This window comes from Melanerpes formicivorus, unplaced genomic scaffold (assembly GCF_026170545.1).
Source record: "Melanerpes formicivorus ecotype bairdi unplaced genomic scaffold, bMelFor1.0.p_v2 SCAF_11, whole genome shotgun sequence".
Lineage (NCBI taxonomy): Eukaryota > Metazoa > Chordata > Aves > Piciformes > Picidae > Melanerpes > Melanerpes formicivorus.
This window is the reverse complement of record NW_027142363.1, coordinates 14743237-14763363: the sequence shown is the minus strand read 5'-3', so window position 1 is coordinate 14763363 and position 20127 is coordinate 14743237. Positions and strand designations below refer to the sequence as shown.

General features: G+C 43.5%; 1 long non-coding RNA gene across 1 annotated transcript; it reads right to left on the bottom strand.

The window, feature by feature from the left end:
* Positions 1-8733: 8733 nt before the first annotated feature.
* Positions 8734-17926, bottom strand: LOC137444198 (uncharacterized). The gene is made up of 3 exons (XR_010988096.1): positions 17492-17926; positions 12860-12961; positions 8734-11949 (listed from the first exon to the last, which is right to left on the bottom strand). It is a non-coding gene; the product is annotated as an uncharacterized lncRNA (long non-coding RNA).
* Positions 17927-20127: the final 2201 nt, after the last annotated feature.

Below are 20127 nucleotides of genomic sequence, written 5' to 3'. Positions count from 1 at the left end.
TCTTATGCTTCTGCAGAGTCACAGAAGAAGCATAAGACTGTTCCCAACTCTGTCAAAATTGGGCTTCAAAAGGGATGCCACATCTACATGACAAAAACAAGGTTGTGTCTCCAACCTTCCAGCCTTTTAATCATTAATGGATTACTTTTTCAGAAGTTTTTTTTTCAGGGGGTTTAGTATTTGGGTATATTATAGAAGAACAAAAGTCTTTATGCAATAAAAGCATAAATGCTCGGGAGAGAAAATAACACGTTGTAGACTGGTTGATTATTTGTCACATAAGGAATCTGTATTTAGAGGGTTGCATAAAAAATGTAGTTTCCATAGTGAAAAGTGAGAACACCCACTGGTGTTAGGCAGTTGGGAAGAACAACCAGTTTATATGCAAGCTTGAAGGAGAAGAAACATAAAGAATACTGTTCAGCTTTCCTAACTGCTGTTTTACTTGGACCACAAGGTAGTCTAAATGTTGCTGAGAAAACTTAGAACTTTCTCCAATGTGCTCAAGAATTCAGATCCACATCTTTCATTGTCACTGTCTGACTGCACATATTTACTTGTAGGGCCCTTTTATACAGTGTGATGGAGACATTAAGCTCAAGCCTGGACTAGTATTCTGAAAATAACTCACCATTTGGGAGCAGAATAAAGAGTGTTAATCTCAGCTTCTTGGCTGAAATTCCTAGTAAAGTTTTTACTTCTCCATTCCTAAGAATAGGCACAGTGTTCCTCAAGATGTAGTTCGTATTCAGAGTGTTACTCTGTATATAAAGTTTCAGTGCACCAGTGCACAACTAATCCTCAGAAGGAAAAGTTGCCCTCAAAAAATCTAGCCAGCTCTGCAATACTTGAATGTATATGGACTTGAATGATAGGCAAAATGTTGAAAGAATTAAGTTAAATGTATTTCAGGAGGGGGGAAAAACAATTAGGAAAACTCTTGGACAAATCTTTTACAGATGGTAGACAGCTTAATTGCTGTGGTAAACTCATCTGACATTTTTGGGGAAATTTGGGTGCTACAGTTATCCACAGAACTCAGCAGACCCTGGTTTAAATGCCTTGAAACAAAGACATGCACGTCTTCAGCTTAGCTGGATTGCTGAAGTTTCACCCGGGGTTTTGAGGGTGAGTTTTTTCCTTCTTCTATTTTTTTCCATTTAAGCAATTGATGGGAAAGCAACAGAGGCCTTAAATGAAGTGAATTAGGTTACAGTATTCCTTTACACCAAATGTCTTCCCTGAAAGTCTTATGCTGTACATAGCGGGACAAACTTTAGGGGAAAAAAAAAATATGTTTTTTTTTCAGGGAACATTGTGCAGGACACGACACTAACCGAAGGAGCACAGCCTCTGGCTGTTGGTGGATGTGTAAGCATTCAAGTGTGACTTCTTATTCCATGCTCGCCAGTCTGGTGACAGAATTGATGTTGGCTTGTAACATGGCTGCTTTTCCCATGTCTCACTGAACATCTCTTTCTGACAGGCTGAGGGAACTGGGGTTGTTCAGCCTGGAGAAGACAAGGCTTCTGAGAGACCTAATAACAACCTTCCAGTACCTGAAAGGGGCCTACAAGAAGGATGGAGAGAGATTGTTTACAAAAGCCTGAAGTGATAGGATGAGGGGCAATGGTTTCAAGCTAGAGGAGAGTAATTTTAGATTGGATGTTAGGAACATGTTCTTTACCGTGAGGCTGGTGGAACACTAGAACTGATTGCCCAGGGAGGTGTTTGAGGCCCCATCCCTGGAGATGTTCAAGGTGAGGCTCAGCAGCGCTCTGGGCAACTTGATCTAGTTGAGGATGTCCCTGCTTACTGCTTGCTGTCACTGCATTTTTCTCCTTTAAGAACAGTCTTCCTTGGAGTGTATGATCCCCTAAAGGATAATATGATTTCAAGACAAATATAAAACTGGAAGGGAAGTAGGGACAAGATTATAGAATAACATCATTCCTCAAAGTATATATATAAAAAAATACTCTTGAATATTCCACTAACTGCCTAGGCAGATCCCCTAAGAGGTGTCATTTTCAGGGTTTTCCTCTGCAAGGTGAGCAGCTGGCACTGCTTATCTGCAGGTCAGTGCCTCCACGACCATTGAACCATGGATGTTTTCAGCATCCAAGGCAGGCACTGCAACCCAGCAAGGGATGATTGATGTTGGGACACTCCAGGAATGGATCTGTGCTACATTGTGATTTCCTTAACAAGGCTTTGTGGGAGCCTCAGAGGCTACAGGCATGGTGAGGCAGCTAGATCGGTCATATGGGGTCTCTGGGGAGGAGACCTGGATGGTGGAGAGAGGGCAGCAGAGCCAGCAAAAGCTGCACTAGGGAAACCCCGTTATCCTGGGGGCAAAGCAGTGGGAAACCCCATCATGATATTGGTTGGGGAGTTTTGGGAGTTCAGGCTTGAGGTACATGGGCTGCCTACAGAGACCCTGCACTGGGTGTATGTGCTGTGGGCTGGGGATAGGTCACCATGGGCACAATTTCTGGAAGAGATGAAGATTTCCCCCAGACCTTTGAATGAGGTGGATGACCTGGTGGCAGAGAATCCAGAGAAGGTGGAGTTGCTGGATGGCACCTTTGCTTTATTTTTTACTGCTAAGGCCAGCCCTCAGTCCCTGAGGTAAGAGAGAAGATCTGGAGGAAAGAAGACTCCCTTAATTTGAGTGAGAGATCACCTGGACAAGCTGGACACCCACAAATCCAAGGTTCACAGTGGCATGCACCCATGAGTGCTGAAGGAGCTGGCTAAGCTTACTGCTAAGCCACTCTCCATCATTTTTGAAAGGTCATGGAGAACAGGGGAGGTGCCTGAGGATTGGAGGAAAGCCAATGCCACTATGTCTTCAAAAAGGGTAAGAAGGAGTACCCAGGAAATTACAAGCCAGTCAGCCTCACCTCCATCCCTGGAAAGGTGATGAAACACAGGTGATGGTCCCCCAGCACCAGCACTGGGAAAGGGCTCTTCCCTGCAAGATTTGACAGTTGCCCCAGGGAAATGTCTCCAAGGTGCCACTGCTTTGGTTGTGGTGCAGTCTAAGCTCCACTGACATACTCATGAAAGCAAAGCTGCCAGTTGCTTCCTGTTTCAGCTGAGACATGTCTTACATTTCTGTCCTGCCCTCTCTTCTCCTGCACATGTTGATTTCTCTGCAGTGTGGCATGTTTGGTGCAGCTCACGGTCTTTGGGAGCAGAGTTACTTCTTTTCCTCTATGAACAATCTTGCATAGCCAGTACCTTTCTGGATGTGTTTTCTAAACATCTGAACAACCTGCTGCTACATCTGCTAATGTGTTTTCAAATGCTCTTTGCAAGATTGGCTGTTCTGGTAATGAGCTTCAGCTTCTGTGAGGGAGAATGGCCCTGGGGATTTTGTGGTCCTGTGGGAAACAGATGTTTCTGTTTGAATGTGCTATTTCTTGGAACTTTTTTTCCTGAATACAAAACACAAGCTTCTGCAGAGTGGTTGGCACAACTATCTGTGTATGAGCATCAGGAATATCCCAACTGTGACCCTACTCTAGCTGGAATTTCCCCATTGCCTTACTGGAGAGAGGTATCAGGTCTCCTGAAGAAAGGGGAATTCCTGCATGAATCTTCTGCTTATCTACAACCCTATCCCTGCCTGAAAAAAGGCAGCAAGTGCAGGCTGCGTGAATGGAGTAAGCATCTCTTGTAGTCCTCTTGCTTTTCTTCCATCAGCATTTATGCCCAGTGGTGGAGGAACTCTTCTGGTTGGCACTCTTCCCGGCAGGCTGGAAGACAGCACTTCTGCTGGACTCGTAGGCGGTGTGAGCACCACACAACCTTCCTAGAAAGGAAGGCCTGGGGAGAGTGAGATGGGAAGTACAGATTGTGCCCCTAAAAGGATGAAGAAAGTGCCTTTTTGGCCATCGAGTTTTGAGGAAACTGCTTGATGAGCAACCCTTTGACTCAGCTGGAACCTAGCAGGAGTTCCTGCAGAAGTGCAACCATCCAACCCTTCTACAGGACCAGCTGTGACATAAACCCACAGTTTCCCTAGCAACACTGGGTGAAACCTTCTAGTTGAGTGTTTTGGTAGTGTCTTGAATGAGACTGTGCTGTCACAACAAAAGGCTGTTGTTTACTATGATGCCTCACATGAAACCCTGTTTCTAGTCAATGGAGAGAGCCAGGAACTTCCTGAGAGTGATTAATCCCAGCTATTTTAGACACTGACTTTAGGATGGAGTGGCTCATCTGCTACAATTTGCTTATCTTCTTCATTGGAGGCTCTGCTGCTAAGATCTCCATCTTGCATGGGATGAGATATGTGGTTGCTTTATCCCACGAATGTGGGACCATAAAGATCTTTCCCTCACTGAGATGGTTTTGTTTCCTGTTTTATGTCAAAGTTGTCATTTGCTCAGTGGGACATAAACCGCAAAGATTGTTGTCTCCTCCGGAGAATCTGGTCCTGTGTTTGCGGAATAAGTAACAAAATCTTAATAAATTGCTTTGTTCATCATTGTCTCTGAAAACAGAGACAGCAGGCACCTCCAGAAGGGTGCATTTGGGTTTAAAATGAGTAACGATTCCATTACAGGAACCTGAGAAGGGTGGAATTCTTTTTCTTGTGGATTAGCAGAATTCACATGGATTTTTATTTCTTTTTCCTTGAAGGAGGTAAACAAAGTTGAAAAACTAAGAGAAATATGGAAGTGATTCTACTTGATTTTAAAAGGTTACTTTGAGAGTCTGAAAATAAAAAGGCTGGGGGACATATTCTCTTTTCTCCCCTCTTGTAACATGGAAAGAAATTGATCCAAATGCTTGGTAAGTGTTTTTTGAGAGCTCCAGTAACTAAGACATCACAGTTCTCCAAGAGTCATGGCATTTCTTGCAGAGAAAGAGGGAAGACCTGGGTCTTGTAAGGCAGACTGTCTTTTCATGGTACCCTCTGATCTTTTACAGAGTGGCTGAGTTAAACAGCCCTCTTCAGTCTTTCAGTTTGCAAGGAGCAGATATAAGTACAACACACAGCACCCAGACAGTATTTGCCTGTAAGAGATGACAGAAACCTGATGCCTTTGTGGCTTGGTTTCAGGAATACAGTGCAGAATCTTGCAGAGGATGAATGGTGGGATGAGCAAAAATTGAAATGCGATGGGTATTTAAGAGGTGATTGAGCAGCAAGCTTGGCCTGGGAATCAGGAAGCCTCCACCATCCTGTTTCAGTCTGGCTGCAGTGGCAGCCCTCGGGACATTAGTCCTCCTGTTGCTCACAGGTTGGTGGTAGCATCAAACAACAGTTGCACAAGGTTGGCCATAGCATGGCAGCATGGCATCACGTCCTGCTTTGCTGTTTCTGTTGAGCCCACTCCTGGTGTGGGTAATCAGATTGAGGCACGTGATTCTGTGAGATGGGATCTGAATTGGTTTATAGCCTTCAACTGGCAGAGTTGACTGGCTGCATTTGAACCCATGGTGAGCCATGGGATTCTTCTTTGCTGCAGTGCTTTTGAGTAAACCAAAATGCTAGATGGCAGTAACATGGTGACAAGAGTCTCATAAGTAGAGGCAGATTTTCTTCCTCCCCCATCTTTTAAAAATTGTAAGCTATATAAATTGCTATTTAGTAAATTAATTAATCTCATCTGATGTTGTAGATGAATAACTGCATTTAATACTGTATACATTTATCTGGTCTGTGGGTTTAATCTGCTGAGGAGGGTATTTGCAGCAGGTGACACAGCATGTGTCATTCCTGCTCCCTAAGCATGTTATAAAACCAGATTTGCCTGAATCTGGAAAATACTATTTTTCAAACCTGACTGCTAAGCATCTGCTGCTCAGGGAGACTGAAAGCATTTTCTATTCAGAGATCTGCAAGTGTTTAGTAGAGGAAACCTGTGCTCCACTGCCTTTTTCCAGTAAGGAAGTGGGAGCAAAGGGGTACGGACAGGCACCCTCAGAGCACAGCCTGGGAGCCACCACAGTGCTGAGCCTTTGCTCTGCAGGTTGCTTGGCATCAGCACTCCCTGCTTTAATAATGACATGACAAATGATCTTGTCATCCTGAAAGTGCCATAGGCATGGTGCAGGGGCACTGGTAAGGAAAAGTAATACTTTTAATTAGGAAGTGAGATAATGGAAGAAGATTCTAGAGGCTTTCCAGACATGAGATCCTTTCCCCTATTTTGTATTCTACTATGTGCCTAACCTGTCCCACGGCATTTATGCCTGAAGCCTTTTGCAGGCTGTTGTTACAGTATCTGTAGGTACGAAACAAACTCCAGAAATAGGATTCCTGTTCTGCCGCCCACCCAGGCCAGGGCAAAGCAGGAGGCAGTGCCCATTGGAAAGTGGTGCTTTTATCAGCACTTTAGAGAAAATCTGAATGCCTAACAGTGTGGAAGCTGTGAGATTTGTTATGCCTAAGACAAGAATGATTTACCCACTTAACAACTTGTGGGAGAGATTTAATTCTTTACTATTGTGTTTATGAGATGAGTTTGGTTTAATATTAAGCAGATTATGGACAAGTGCAAAACAGTTCATGGTCTAGTGTAATATCCAAGTGGAAATAGGAGTATAATGTGCTTAATTTACCAAGAGTAGTCAAAGTAGGATATATCTCAAGGTATTTCTGTTGCCAAGGCTCCTAAAAACCAAACCAACAAAGCAAAAGATCATGTCAGAAGATTCAAGTTCTCTATTGCTTTTTCCTTCATACTATCTTCATCCTGGTCTCCAGTCCACCTCATTCTGCTATACTGGCAAGCTGCAAAGCAATAGTGCTTTTTCCTGCTGTTTGCATGCCTAGCAAAAGCCCCTTTGTTTGTCAATATGCACTTCCAGAGCATACTTGACTACTGAAATGAATAGGAACTTTGTAAATGGAAGCTTAAAATGATTCAGCTGTGAAAGGTGTGGACATTTCATCTTTAGATACTCAGAGGAATATGTGCTGAGTTGTTTTTTCCTGTATGTACCCAAGTCACAGTTAGTTGACAGCTAACGTTGCTAGCTGAGTATATTTCTCAGAAATTATACACAGAGGATTTCTTATGGGTTTTCTTCAGTCCCTATTTTTAGAGCTGTATGCAATTCACAGTACTTCTCTTTCCATTATAATCAGGCAGTAGGTGTTCAGTTAAACTAACTAATTGTCAGATGTGATAGTCTTCTTTTTTACAGGTGGGGCTGAGAGACAATTTTCTACAGTTTATTTGGGAAGGGGAATAAAAGAGATTTCAGCATGATGGAAACTCATATGGATAGAGAAAATGCAATCTTCTCACGGAACTATGGAAAGATTTGGCTTGGAAAGGACCTCTGGAGGCCCCTAGCCCTGTCCTCACATCCCAGTATGTGTAACTGCAAAACCAGATGGCTCAAGCACTGGTCCAGTTGAGTTTTGACACTGGAGTTTGGAGATGACTGGAGATTGCAGAGGAGTTTGTTACAGCTGTCTAAAATTAACCCAAGAGGAAACATCAGGTGAGTGGATGTTCTTCCTGAATGGGTGCTTGGCATGATTCAGAGCCTGCAGGCCTGAGGAGTGGCCTGCCATGGGCAGCTGGACCATTTCATGACTTTATTAATCTCTTTTAATGCAAGGGTTTCAGCACCTCTTTGATGATCCCATGCTCCACATAGCTTCGAATAGTCGAAGTTATCATATTTTGCTGTGCATTCAGATCTAAGCTTCAGGACTCTGTCAAATTACTAAAATGCTAAGAAATGTGGGCTTTTTATTTTTATACTCCATGGATAATAAAAAATGCTTTCAAGCAGGATCTCAGCAGCCGTCTTGCTTTGACATTGAAAGCATTCTTGTGGAGAGCAACAGTCACACAAAAATTACTGTAATAAACTGTTCTATGAATAGTAATGTAAACAATATTTATGTGCTATTGGTAGCACTTGGCAGACAAGTGGTCTTGTATTTGAAAAAAAATAGCAGTGGAGGACGAACATGACACAGAGAAAGAGCAAGGAGTTGATTAAAACTTTGCTTGATGCAATGGCCTCAGTAAATTCCTGTACTAATACTAATTTTAAATGATCTTGTGTTTGAGAGTCTAGAGGAGCTCCTGATTTTTGTCAATTTCTAATCACCTTTTTACCTTCTGAGAATTACTTTAGTACAGCATCTCACGCTGATCACTTTGAAAGCAGTGACTTTCAAATACAGTCCTTACCCACCCCTTTTCTCCATAAAGTGATTGTTAGTCTTTTTTTTTAATCCTGAGTTATTCTCTAACATCTGCCTATGCATAATGTTTGATCAGAGTAAAACTTAATTCTTTTGTGAAGATTACTGTGTCTTAGAATCATAGAGTCATTTAGATTGGAAAAGACCTTCAAGATCATTGAGTCCAACCATTAATCCTACTCTACCAAGTCCACCACTAAGCCATATGCCCAAGCACCACCTCTATATTAGGTGTGGGGGATTGGGCGTGGCACTTGGTGCCATGGTTTAGTAGTCATGAGGTCTTGGGTGACAGGTTGGACTTCATGATGTTTGAGGGCTCTTCCAACCTTATTGATTCTATGATTCTATGAGGCTTTTAAACACATCCAGGGATGGTGACTCAACCACCTCCCCAGGCAGCCTGTTCCAATGCCCAATGTGTATCTTATGTATATTTACCAGTTAGAGAGCTCTTTGTTTTTCTGTCCTCTTTTTCTCTCTGTCACACTTTCATTAGATTCTTCCTGTTCCTTCCTGGTATCATTCTTCTGTTTTGCTTGGGACAGTGATCTATAGAAAGCAATGCTCCCTTCAGTCAGAGGTTTACTTTTGAGTAGACCTTTTTATTGTTTTCATAATTAAGTGATTGATCTTTTAACAAATCTGTGATAGAACAAGGTCCAAATTACTACATAGAGTTACTGGAGAACACAATAAAGTTTTAGGTTTAATTTCTAGTCATAAGCCCATTTCTCCATCTATTCCTAGCTCTGCCCATGTGTTTTTTTTGGCTAGAATGCTCAGTGCTGGTCTCTCTTGACAAAAGGGAAATTCCACTAAGTGAAATTTGAGGAGAGCAAACACAGCTTATTCTTGCTGTTGTGTTGAAGAGCACTTAATGAAGATTTTATATGTGGGTATCACTTAGAAAACTTAGACAAAAGTATCATTCTTGGCTTATTTTGTGAAGATCATCAAGCATGTGGTCCAGCTGGTAGGAGATATCTTCAGAAACTTTTTAATGGTTTGAGTGTGTAAATGTGGCAGGTTCTTCAGTCTTTCTTAGGGCTACATGTGTCCTGTTGGTTTACAATGTTTACAAGAGACTAGAGCATGAGGTAAAATCCTGAGTGGGTTGTTGAATTCAGTGGGTTATAACAGAGGGTGATGTTATGATCTACCCAAAGGGGCTGGAGCTAGAGCTAGGGAGGAGACAGCTCCTGTGTTCTTGTGGTTGCCAGAGCATTTATTTAATAGAAAGCCTGTGGTTTGGTCAAAGCAGGATGTGAGAAAGCAACCTGTTCCTTTGTATTTTCTGAAGGATCTCAAGAAGCAGCTGGACTGGAAGAAGGGGTTGCTCATCCTATGAATGAAAGCTGAAGGTTGGTGTGAAACTCAGACTCAAAGTTGCTAGAAGAAGGAGAGCTCTGACTGGAGATGTGGTGATTGATGAAGAAATGAGAGAAACCTTAGTAGGAAGAAATTTGTGCATTAAGTTAATCACAATTTGTGTAAGTGCTTGGAGAGGGAAGTCACTGAACATTTCCAGGAGGAGGAGAGTCCCTACCACAGTTCTGCCTATCACATAGGTGGCAGCTGTAACCAGCCATATTGAATGATCTGAAAACTAAGCTTGAACTAGGGAGAAAAGAGTAGAAACCATGGGTGTTTATGTTCCTCAGGAAATACACATCTTTGGTCTGGATGATCACCCTGTTAGCTTTTCAGTGGTCTCTTTTAAATTAAAATCTCATCTTCAGAAAAAGCTTGACTTCATCTTTAACATTTTTATATATCTCAAGTTATGATGAGCTTGTAGTGAGAAATCTTTCTAAGGCCATCTGTGTGTTAGCTAATGTTGCAGTTATTTGGGGGAAAGAAAAGTCAGGTCTTTCAGTTCTCCACAGGGACCCCTATCTGTTCTGTTCAGGTCCTCTTTTTAGATCAAATGGTTATGGTCCCTCAAGAGGATTCACAGAGGCTGGGAGTGATTAGTGTTGAAAATCCAAGGGTGGCTGATCAAGTAGTCCCAGCTGGTTTTGAGAGTGAGTCTGTATAAAGATCCTTGTCCATACAACACTTAGTAGAGGATATGACCTGGGCCTACTTAGAAACCATAAATTTTAGGATCACACAATTGAAATGAAGAAGAGGGAGGAAGCAGACTTCTTTTACCAGGTGTGGAGGAAAGAGCTTTGTGTATGCATTAGAAAAGACATCAAGGCCCTGTGGCCAGATAAATACCAAACAGCAGGGGCACTGTCAGCTGGAACATGATCTCCTTGATCTCAGTGGGTCAGGTATGTGATAGTGAGCAAATTTCTTTTAACTGGAAGGCTTACACCATATGGTTATTGTTGCTTTCTTCACCTGACTAAAGGTGTTGACCTAAAGGATAGTGGGCACTGGCAACAGGTTCCCGGCTGGTACAACAGTCACTGCAGGCATTGCGTCCCCAGTAACTACCCCACCCTTACCAGCTGCCCTTGCAAAATAGTACACTTCAAGAGGAAGTGAATGATGACCAGGATGACCCATCTTGGAGATGTTTCAAAAGTTCAGTCAGTCTACACCCCCCATTAAAATCTCCTCAGTAAAGAATAAAAGGTGGGTCATTGTCATAGGTGACTCACTTCTGAAAGGAGTAGAAGGTGGATATTCAGACTGGACCCATTTTTTAGGGAGGTCTGCTGCCTCCCTGGGGCTCAGTGATGTAAGTAGGAAGCTTCCTTCCTTAGTGCAATCCTCAGACTACTATCCACAATGGATCTTTCAGGTGGGCAGTGGTGAAATAGTAATAATAAATCCAAGGGCAATGAAGAGAGACTTCAGGACCCTAGGACTACACATGAGTGGAACAGGAGCATAAGTAGTGTTCTCCTCTAACTCTCCAGTTGTGGAAAGTGATGAGGGAATAAGCAGGAGGAGCCAGCAGGTCACAGGATCACAGGATGTTAGGGGTTGGAGTGGGCTTCTGAAGATCAAGTCCAACTTCCCTGCCAGAGGAGGATCGTATCATCTAGTGCAGGTCACACAGGAATGCATCCAGACAGATCCAGATTAATGCCTGGCTCCAAGCCTGGTGTCACCAACAGGATTTTGGGATCTTTAATCATGGGTTGATTTACAGGACATCAGGCCTGTTGGCAAGAGATGGGATACACCTCTCAAAGGGGGAAAAACTAGTAGGGTTCATTGAAAGAGATGAAGCTAGATTTGCAGGGGGAAGTGCACAAAACCCAGGCTTGCTAGAATTAAGCCAGAGGGAAGCACACCAGTATTTGAAGACTAGATATTAGAAGAAACTTCTTCACTGAGTTATTGAATTCTGGGAGAGGCTTCTGTCATAGGTTGAGTTGAATCTGCTGACATGTATTCAATACCATGCTGCCCTCATGCCAGTTTCAAAATGAAAGTGGTGGCTGGATCAAAGTATCATGGGGCTTGAAATTCAGATTGCAACACAAGAGGCTTCCTGTTCTGGTTGATGTTTGCAGTTTCCATTTGTGAGGTGTTGGTCTTTTCCACTGAGGAGGATGCAGGTCACAGGGTGGAAGGAGGTCTCTGGCTTCTGCTGCTGCTTCTGCATTTTTCTGCAAATAGGTTGAGGTCATTGCATATCATTTCCAGTAAAAGTCTTTATCTCGACCCTCTTGTCTGTGTGGGGGGAACAGGGCTTATTGAGAGCAGGTTGTGTTAACCCAGGACAGCTCCCCAGGGAGCCAGTTGAATTACCATCTGTGCTGGTTTAAGGCCAGACAGATCCTCTGTTGCCCCTGAAATGGACAAAACAATGATACTCATACAAATGGATTGGAAAGTGATGGAAAGTTTAAATGGAAAAGAAATTGGTGTGTTACAGAAAACTACAAAACATAGTGGGAAAGATATCCCAAAGCATACAGAGTCTCTTACACCACACCCAAAAGCCTCCCAACACTTCCCTTCTCCCCACCTGAGGATATACCCCATTCCACCAGGGCTCTTTCTGTCCTCCCCTACTGCTAGGTTAGTCTCAGGCTGGCCAGGTCTGAGACTGCATCCTCCCCCCTCCCCCTTCTCCTCCTGGCATTAGGCCTAGCCAGGCCTAAGAGGCCTTCAGATATTCCCCCACCGTTACCCAATAGGGAGCGTCTCCCACGGGAGCAGAGGGAGAAGAAAGAGGCAGAGAAAGGCTTTGCAGATGGATTTGTAGGGCACAGGGTTTATGAAACATCATGTCTCCTCTGTCCACCTTATTGGGTTGGACACTTGGGACACTGGAGATGTAACTGATGTGGCAGTGACAGGAGGCACCCAGCCTAAACTGCCACACCATCCTTGGAGGTGTTTAAAAGGTACATAGATGTGGTGCTAAGGTTTAGCACCAGACTTGATATAGTTAGATAATGGTTGGACCCGATGATCTTAAAGGGCCTTTTCCAACCAAAATGATTCCATGACCTTGTTTTCTCAGAGGATGGTACAATCATGTCATATTTCATGGGCCTGTAAGGAACATTCAGTCTTGTAACATGCCAGGACAAGATGAAGAGGAAGGACTAGGTTATGTTTGAGATTATTGAGTAGTAGCTGGAAAAGCTTTGCCATCGCTCCAGCTCACGAGTCTGTAAAGAAGACTTGTTACTGAGTAGCTAGGTATTTGGAATACAGCCCATAAAACTGTTGCTGAATATGCATCCTTACCACCTCTGCAAGTTGAATTGTTCTGAGGTCTGGATTTTCTCATTTGTCTTGCAATGGGTTCTTTTCATGTTCTGGAATTAAAACAATTACTTGATATCCCACCTGGAATGAAAAAGAAAGAAAGAAAAGTGCTTGCTGACTTCAGAGGCTTCAGATGCTAATGCTTCATGAAGAGACACTTCCTGTCTAATGGTAGGCCCTGGTTGGTGGGTTCACAAGCATCATGGAGAGAGGGTAACCAACCTTCATACAAAGCCTTTGCTAGAGATATTTCTGGCAAGAAGCAGCCAAGCTTGGACCTCTCTGAGATGCTTCTGGGTATTGCTGAGGAGACCTAATTGTGGCCTTCCAGTATCTTAAGGAGGCCTACAAGAAAGCTGGGGAGAGACTTTTTAGGGTGTCATGTAGTGATAGGACTAGGGGGAATGGAAAAACCTAGAAATGGGTAGATTCAGATTGGATATTAGGAAGAAGTTCTTCACCACGAGGGTGGTGAGACACTGGAACAGGTTGTCCAGGGAGGTGGTGGAAGCCCCATCCCTGGATGTTCTTAAGGGCAGGCTGGATGTGGCTCTGGGCAACCTGATCTAGTGTGAGGTGTCCCTGCCCATTGCAGGGGGGTTGGAACTACATGATCCTCAAGGTCCCTTCCAACCCTAACAATTCTGTGATTCACAGGTTATACAGGGAAAGGAGCTTGTCACAGCCTTTGCTGTGACCTGCCACATAACACACACCATTAAATTTCACTCCATCTGAGGTCTGGAGACTGTAAATGTTTTCCCTACTTCTTCCTGCCTGCCTGAGCAACCTGCTACTGTTTGTCAGCAGGCTCTAACATATGCCACTGTGGAAAAGAAGGTGACATGCCACAGAGGTAAAGGAGATCTTTCTTTATTAAGCTTTGTAGCACACAGCCCACCTCACTTGGGTGCTGACACAGGAGGAAGGCATGGACAAAAAGCTGAAAGCAAGCCAGAGCCATGGCTGCAAGTATCAGGTGGCGGCCCCATTGGTGCTTGCTGTGTCAGAGGTATCAGCTGCTGTCAAAGGGCTGGCTCTTTGTGAGTGAATTCCATGAAAATGTAATAGTAGGTACTATACACTAACTTAAGACCTAATGTGTTATTCCTGGCTTTTACATACCTGGTTACCCATGGATAAAGTTATATGATATTTATTATAGCAGGGCAGGACTGCTTTGTAATCTGAATATGCTGCATTCACACCAGTGACTTGAACAAAGTGTTTCTTCATTTCTCTAGCCATTAATGGTTTTCTCATAAGGAACCATGAAGTCAGTTTTGTTGTGTTTGTCAGCTGGGTTTTGACTGCATGTATTTTGTTCCACAAAGGGGTTATTCAAAACCTTCCCTTCAGTCTTAATTAATTGCAGACCCGGTGGAAGGCAAGCCTGGTGGGGCTGGAGAGGTTCCCGTCTGGTTTCCATTTCGCCCGCAGGCCGTGCGTGGAAGCATGGCTGACTCCCAGGGCCGAGACCTTGCCACTCTGCACGCTCTCACCAGCCTGCCACTTGCACCAGCATATTGATAGGCATTGCTTACCTATTGTTTGGCCTCCACCCTGCAGCCCAGGTGCTCACTGGGGGTACCTGTCTGTAGGCAGAAAATAGCTTTGTTCTGGCAAAAGAAGCTGAAAACCCCAAATAACCCTACCACCTATGACCCCATCTCCTTCAGATATAGGCCCATGTGGCTCTTCTGGAGACAAGCTCACTATTCACAGCACTTAAATCCTGTGATGTTTAGCTGTGCTTTCTTTCAGCTTTTGATCTCTTCCAAGGTTTTCCTCTCTGCCATCTCCCAGTGCCAAGATCTCCTACCAGGGAACCACTCAAAGTGAGGGTTTCACAGCAGTTCCACTACTTTCAAATGCCACTGTGTATTTTACCACAACTGTGAAAGTTAGATGTGAAACAGTTATGCTCCTTGTGAAAACACCCTATCCTTAATAAATGTACGTAGTGTGTGAGTACTCTGGCTGGCTTAAACTCTTTGGAGCTTCTACCTGTCCTTTTAATTTATGCATTCCATTTGATTGCTGTAAATGTACACAAAGCCTGGAGAATATGTCTGTTTCCCCAGGAGAACATCTTCTGTTGTGTTTGGCTGTGCAAAGTTTGGCTTTCACAGATGAGTTATGAAAAGCAAGCTAATAAAAGTAGGAGGCTCCTCCAGACATTACACAATGGCACAATGGGATGAAAATTGGACCCATGGTTAAGTTGCCCTCTGGGAAACTGCATCTCATTGCAAAGCATCAAAATTTAAGAAGTACAACAGAAACAAGCACTTTCCAAATAAGAGTTTTATGGAAATACCATCTCTCTAGGGTAGAAAGGGGTCTCCTTGAATGAAGTTTGAGGCTCACATGTGCCTGTGGGAAGAGTGGAACATGGAGAGCCACACACTGCAAAACAAGAGGTGAGAAATCCTGCTCCCACTGTGCACAGCCCTTCATGGTTACACAAGGGCTCCCGCTGTATTGGGTGCCAGGGTGAGAAATATGGACAAATGTGCTTTCTGCTTCAAGCAGCTTTCAGTATAGAAAATGTGAAGTCCGACATAAAAATGTATCAGGAAATGCTAAGGATGGTTGTAGCTTGGTGCTCTACAACAATTTGTTATTTGGCATTTTAGTGTCTTTTGCACAGACAGGAGGATTTCTGAGCTTTGCAGGAAAAGTGGATGCTCTGAAAAGGATGAAACTAGTAAAAGCACTAAAAATTATCACAGCAAGCAAGCAGACAGCAGAGACAGAGTGCAGAACTGAGGCAGGATTTACTGACTGCTAAGTTCAATAATGATGTTGCAACAGGACGGTGCCAGGTCAGAACACTTATTGCTGCACCTTCCTCTGATAAGTGATTTCAGATGCTTTCAAGGGCAGAGCAAGAAATGCTGTACTAAAATGGAGTGAGATGGGGAGAGAGGTGAAGGTATTAAGGAAGATCTGAAACAGGATAAGGAACTTCAGTTTGCTGTACAGGAGATAGGAAACCTGCCTATCCTGGGTAGGATGCAACTGCCTGCTGGTGTGCCCTGTACAGCTGGGCAGGTCTGTGACACCAGGGTCAGAAGGCTCTTGCAGCAAGGGTTGCACAATTCACCCTAGACAAAGAAAGCTGTGCTGTATCAGTAAAGTGCATACTGCAAAGGTCCTAAGGAGATCAGCTCTTCACATGTGAAGACAAGCAGGAGATTATTCAGGCCACGTGGTGTGGTTATTGAGGGAAGCTGACACCCACAGCTGTTAAGAGAGCTGTGCCTACGCTCTCCTGCTATGCGTCAAGGGTACCAAACAAGAAGAGCTGGGAAAAGGATGTTCAGCTATACATCTCTGTGGCAGGTGGAGTTCATCCAGATGAGTGTAAAAGTGATGCTGCCAAGAAAACCGTGCTGATGCCATGTGAAAGAAGGCATTTCTGTGACTAAGACTTGTCCAACACAGGTCAGGGTGCTTGGGCTTGGTCTAAAAGTGTTTTGTTTTGTGCGCCAAAGCTGTTTAGGTCTTTGTGCACATCTCTTCTTGGCATCCTGACTGCTCTGAATGCAGACTGTGCTACTGAAAGAAATTAGTTCTCATTATGCTGATGCTCTTGTGACAAATTGATCAGTGATCTGATGGCTTTTGAGGTCAAAGGGAATTCTAAGCTAAATAGACTTTCCATATATTGTCTAAAAGTACTATACAATTAGTACTACTACTACTGTCTTTTGTCTTAAATTACTATGAAGCTCTAATTATTAAGAAACCTATTACACAAGCACAAGATGCAGCAGAAAACCACACAGAAGCCTCTCCTCTGAAAGGGCTATACTGAGTGTCTCATGCACAGTGAACTCAGAATGAAAATCAGACTCTTCAGAGGATGAACCTGCTACTTTCAACCTCGGGGGGGGGGGGGGGGGGGGGGAAAGGAAAAACCATGCAGGAAAAATTAGTCTTCAGCAGAGGAGTGCTCTTTCTCTTCTGTATGTATTGCAGAAAAAATACTGAGTATCCACTTGAAATTACTAAATTCAGAGGGGGAAAGATGCCTCCAATCTGTTTCTGTTTTCCAAAGCACCCGCCACCAGAGTTCAGGCACATGAGCTCTCTTGACTCCACCAAATGATTATGGGAGCTGAGGGGTTTAGGCATCTTGTAGACACAAAGGTTCTGGCAGAGTAACTACCCGTGGTTTGCTTTCTTGTTGTAAATGGTGCACTCAGGCAAAAATGCTCTGACAATGTGTATTGCAGGCATGGTGACCAATGCAAGATGCTCAGAATCAAAACTTCTGTATGCTTGATGAGTTGATGCTGTATCAAGGCTTTTTCTGTCATTAAAATATTGTAACAACAGCAGCAACAGAATTACAGCAGCTGTAACTGAGCACAAGTACTAGGCAGAAGTTTTATGTGGCCATTTACTTCAAAAACATCTCACAGCCTCAGCATCAGTTTTGGGGATTCATTTACTAAAGAGGTGGGGCAAGTGAGTTGCAAGTGAGTAGAGCTTGAGTGTGAGAAACATGAAAAAGAAGAAGCGTTGGAATGATGCTTTTTAGGCAAATGAAATATACTTTCACTGTTGCAAGGCTTTAGGAGTGATTAATAGATGCCTTACCTTCTAGCTTCTTTTTCAGGAGCTCATTCCATTTGTTATTTGGTATGTCTTGTACTGATTCTGGAAGACACAGGCATGGAGAGTCTCTCTCAGCCTCTGACTCAGCTGTGCTGGAATTGCTGGGAGATAATAACTTCTGAAACTGCTCTTCCCATCAGCTTTCTTCTCCACTGGTAACAGCCTTGAACAGTTGTTGATGTACTGCTACAGAAGAAGAAATGCTTTCTACCTGAGAGGCAGAAGTGGAGCACCACTCTAATCAATGCTGCTTGATCAGTGTTTGCAGAGAAAGGGAAAAGTACTGTAGACTGTTTAAAAAAAAAAAGTATCAGATGAAGTATCTCCCAAGCAGGGTGAAGAAGTGGCTTCAGCCTTGAAGAGATCACCTAATGAGAAGACAAATAATTCCAGAGCTACTACAGAATACACCTGAAAATGTTTTCAAGTATACGTTGAAATGACAGTATTTCAAAACAGATACAAAGTCTGTTGCAATCTGGTTAACTTCCACTAGGTATTGGCCAAGCTTTTTACTGCAGGCCACAGCACCCAGCAAGTAGCTCTGAGGAACTCTCACAAGCAAGATGAAAGGTCATGAACATTACTTTCAGGGAAGAAAAAAGTCCAGCTAGAAAACTGATAAAACAAGATAGCCACCTGTAAACAGGACACCAAATAGTATCAGAAGCCATTAAAACGCTTCTGTAATCATGTCGGTAAGCCATTTGCCAAAGGAAGTAAAAGAGAGAACTGATTTATTCCTTCAGATTTGTGTTTTAGGCCACAATATTGTTGATAATGCCTGACTGGAGGAAGAACAAAATGATGGAGCTGAGACATTGAAGAAAACCCACATCCCCATTCATCTGACCCAGCAATTAGTGCAGGATTTGGCCGCCTTTAATGCCTGAGAAGTGTCAGCACAAGCTGAATCTGATGTTTGAGTGATGTTTTTCTTGCCAACCTGTGTTAGCATCTCCCTTATGACAAGTTTAATCATCTTCCCACGAATGAGTGTGCAAAGGCAATGCTGAAAGCCTGTGGGAGATTTCTGTAGCAAGCTATCCTTGAAGTGGAACTATCCTTGTAGTATGGCACTGAGACTTTCTCAGAAGCTGATGGGACATGGAAAATCTTCAACTGCTTGCCAAGATACCTGCAGAAAGTCATTTGCAGTGTTCTTACAACTTTCCTGGTCATTGCTGATTTGTTGCAAAAATATTTACACAAAATACTTGGTTCATCATGCTATGGCCAGCTCTCTCCTCCTACCAGCAGCTTTTGGGATGATGCAGCTTGATTTCACCTGCTGATATAATTCTGCAGAGGAATCAGTCTGATTAAGAAATGAGAGAAGTTTTGTTTCCACACAGCTCCTTTGGGAAGGAGAGGTGATGGAAGGAACAATCCATCAGCTGGACTTTAGGAAAATTATTTCAAAGTTTGCCAGTGTGTGGCAGTGGTCCTTTAGTAATGGCAGTCGCACAAAGTGAAACTGTTAAGTTGCACGCTTTGCTGCCGAGGCTAACTTGGAAAAGGACCCAGCCAGCCATTCACAGGGCTTGCACAGGATTCAAAACAATCTTTGATACACCAATGGAATATGAGAATATTTTTCAAACAAATAACTGCAAGGTTTACAGTAACTTGACCTGCGGTGTGACAGAAATTAATTGCTAGTGGAACCTGCCAAGGAGGAGCAGTTTAAAGGATGCCTTTAACACTTTTCACAATAAAATCACTTTCATAAACAGCTCATACATCTCCCAGGCTCCCTTGGATGTTTTGCTGCTGAATGATTCTGCAGTCATTAATGGATTGCAAACTCCCCTTGCTCCTTGTAGCCACTGTCAAATAATTAACAACTTACTCCCTTCCTAGGCTGATAGCTTCTTTGAAACATGCTTTGAAATGCACTGAATTTGAGTTGTGGGCACAGCTGAAAGCCACCAAGGGCTGAATGTCTCAGTGCTCTTTTGGACCTCTGGGAAACTCCCTTGGAAAATCTGCCTTGTTTACAACCCAAGCTCTCCACTTCAGGGGCATTGCTTTGGCAGCAGCCTGTAAAGCTGAGAGTCAAAAATGAGGACAAGCCCAGATCCATTTAAAGACTAAGTTTGAATCTGTGATCAGGATAATTTTCATTCAGCTTCTGACTCATCCTGGAGGCATCTAGTATGCACCATTCACAGGGCTTAAGGAGTGGGACTGAGGCTTCTGCTCACATGTGATCTAGAGATCTCTTTACTGACCCAAATGTTTCCTCTAGATTATATCCAGAGGCTGTTGCATGTAAACCAGAGACACCACTGATATTTGGGAGTAGACATTCTTTGATGTGACTGTCCTAACCACTGGGAAATGGAGGAGGATGTAGAAATAGCAAGGTGAAGCTGGTTGCAAACATGGCTGGGAATCAAGACAAAGAAAACCCTGATGTTAGTCCAGGCATCTGAATGGAAATCACATCATCAGTGAGACCTGTCTGTGAGTTTGCCAAGCCAGACATGAGCAAAACTGAAGTACGAGGAAGGTGCTCCATGCAGTCATAACCGTCTGGTCCTGCTTGGATGTGGTTGGTGCAGGGACACTGGTGGCCCAGAACTTGAACTTTGGTGGGAGGTATCTCACTGTGC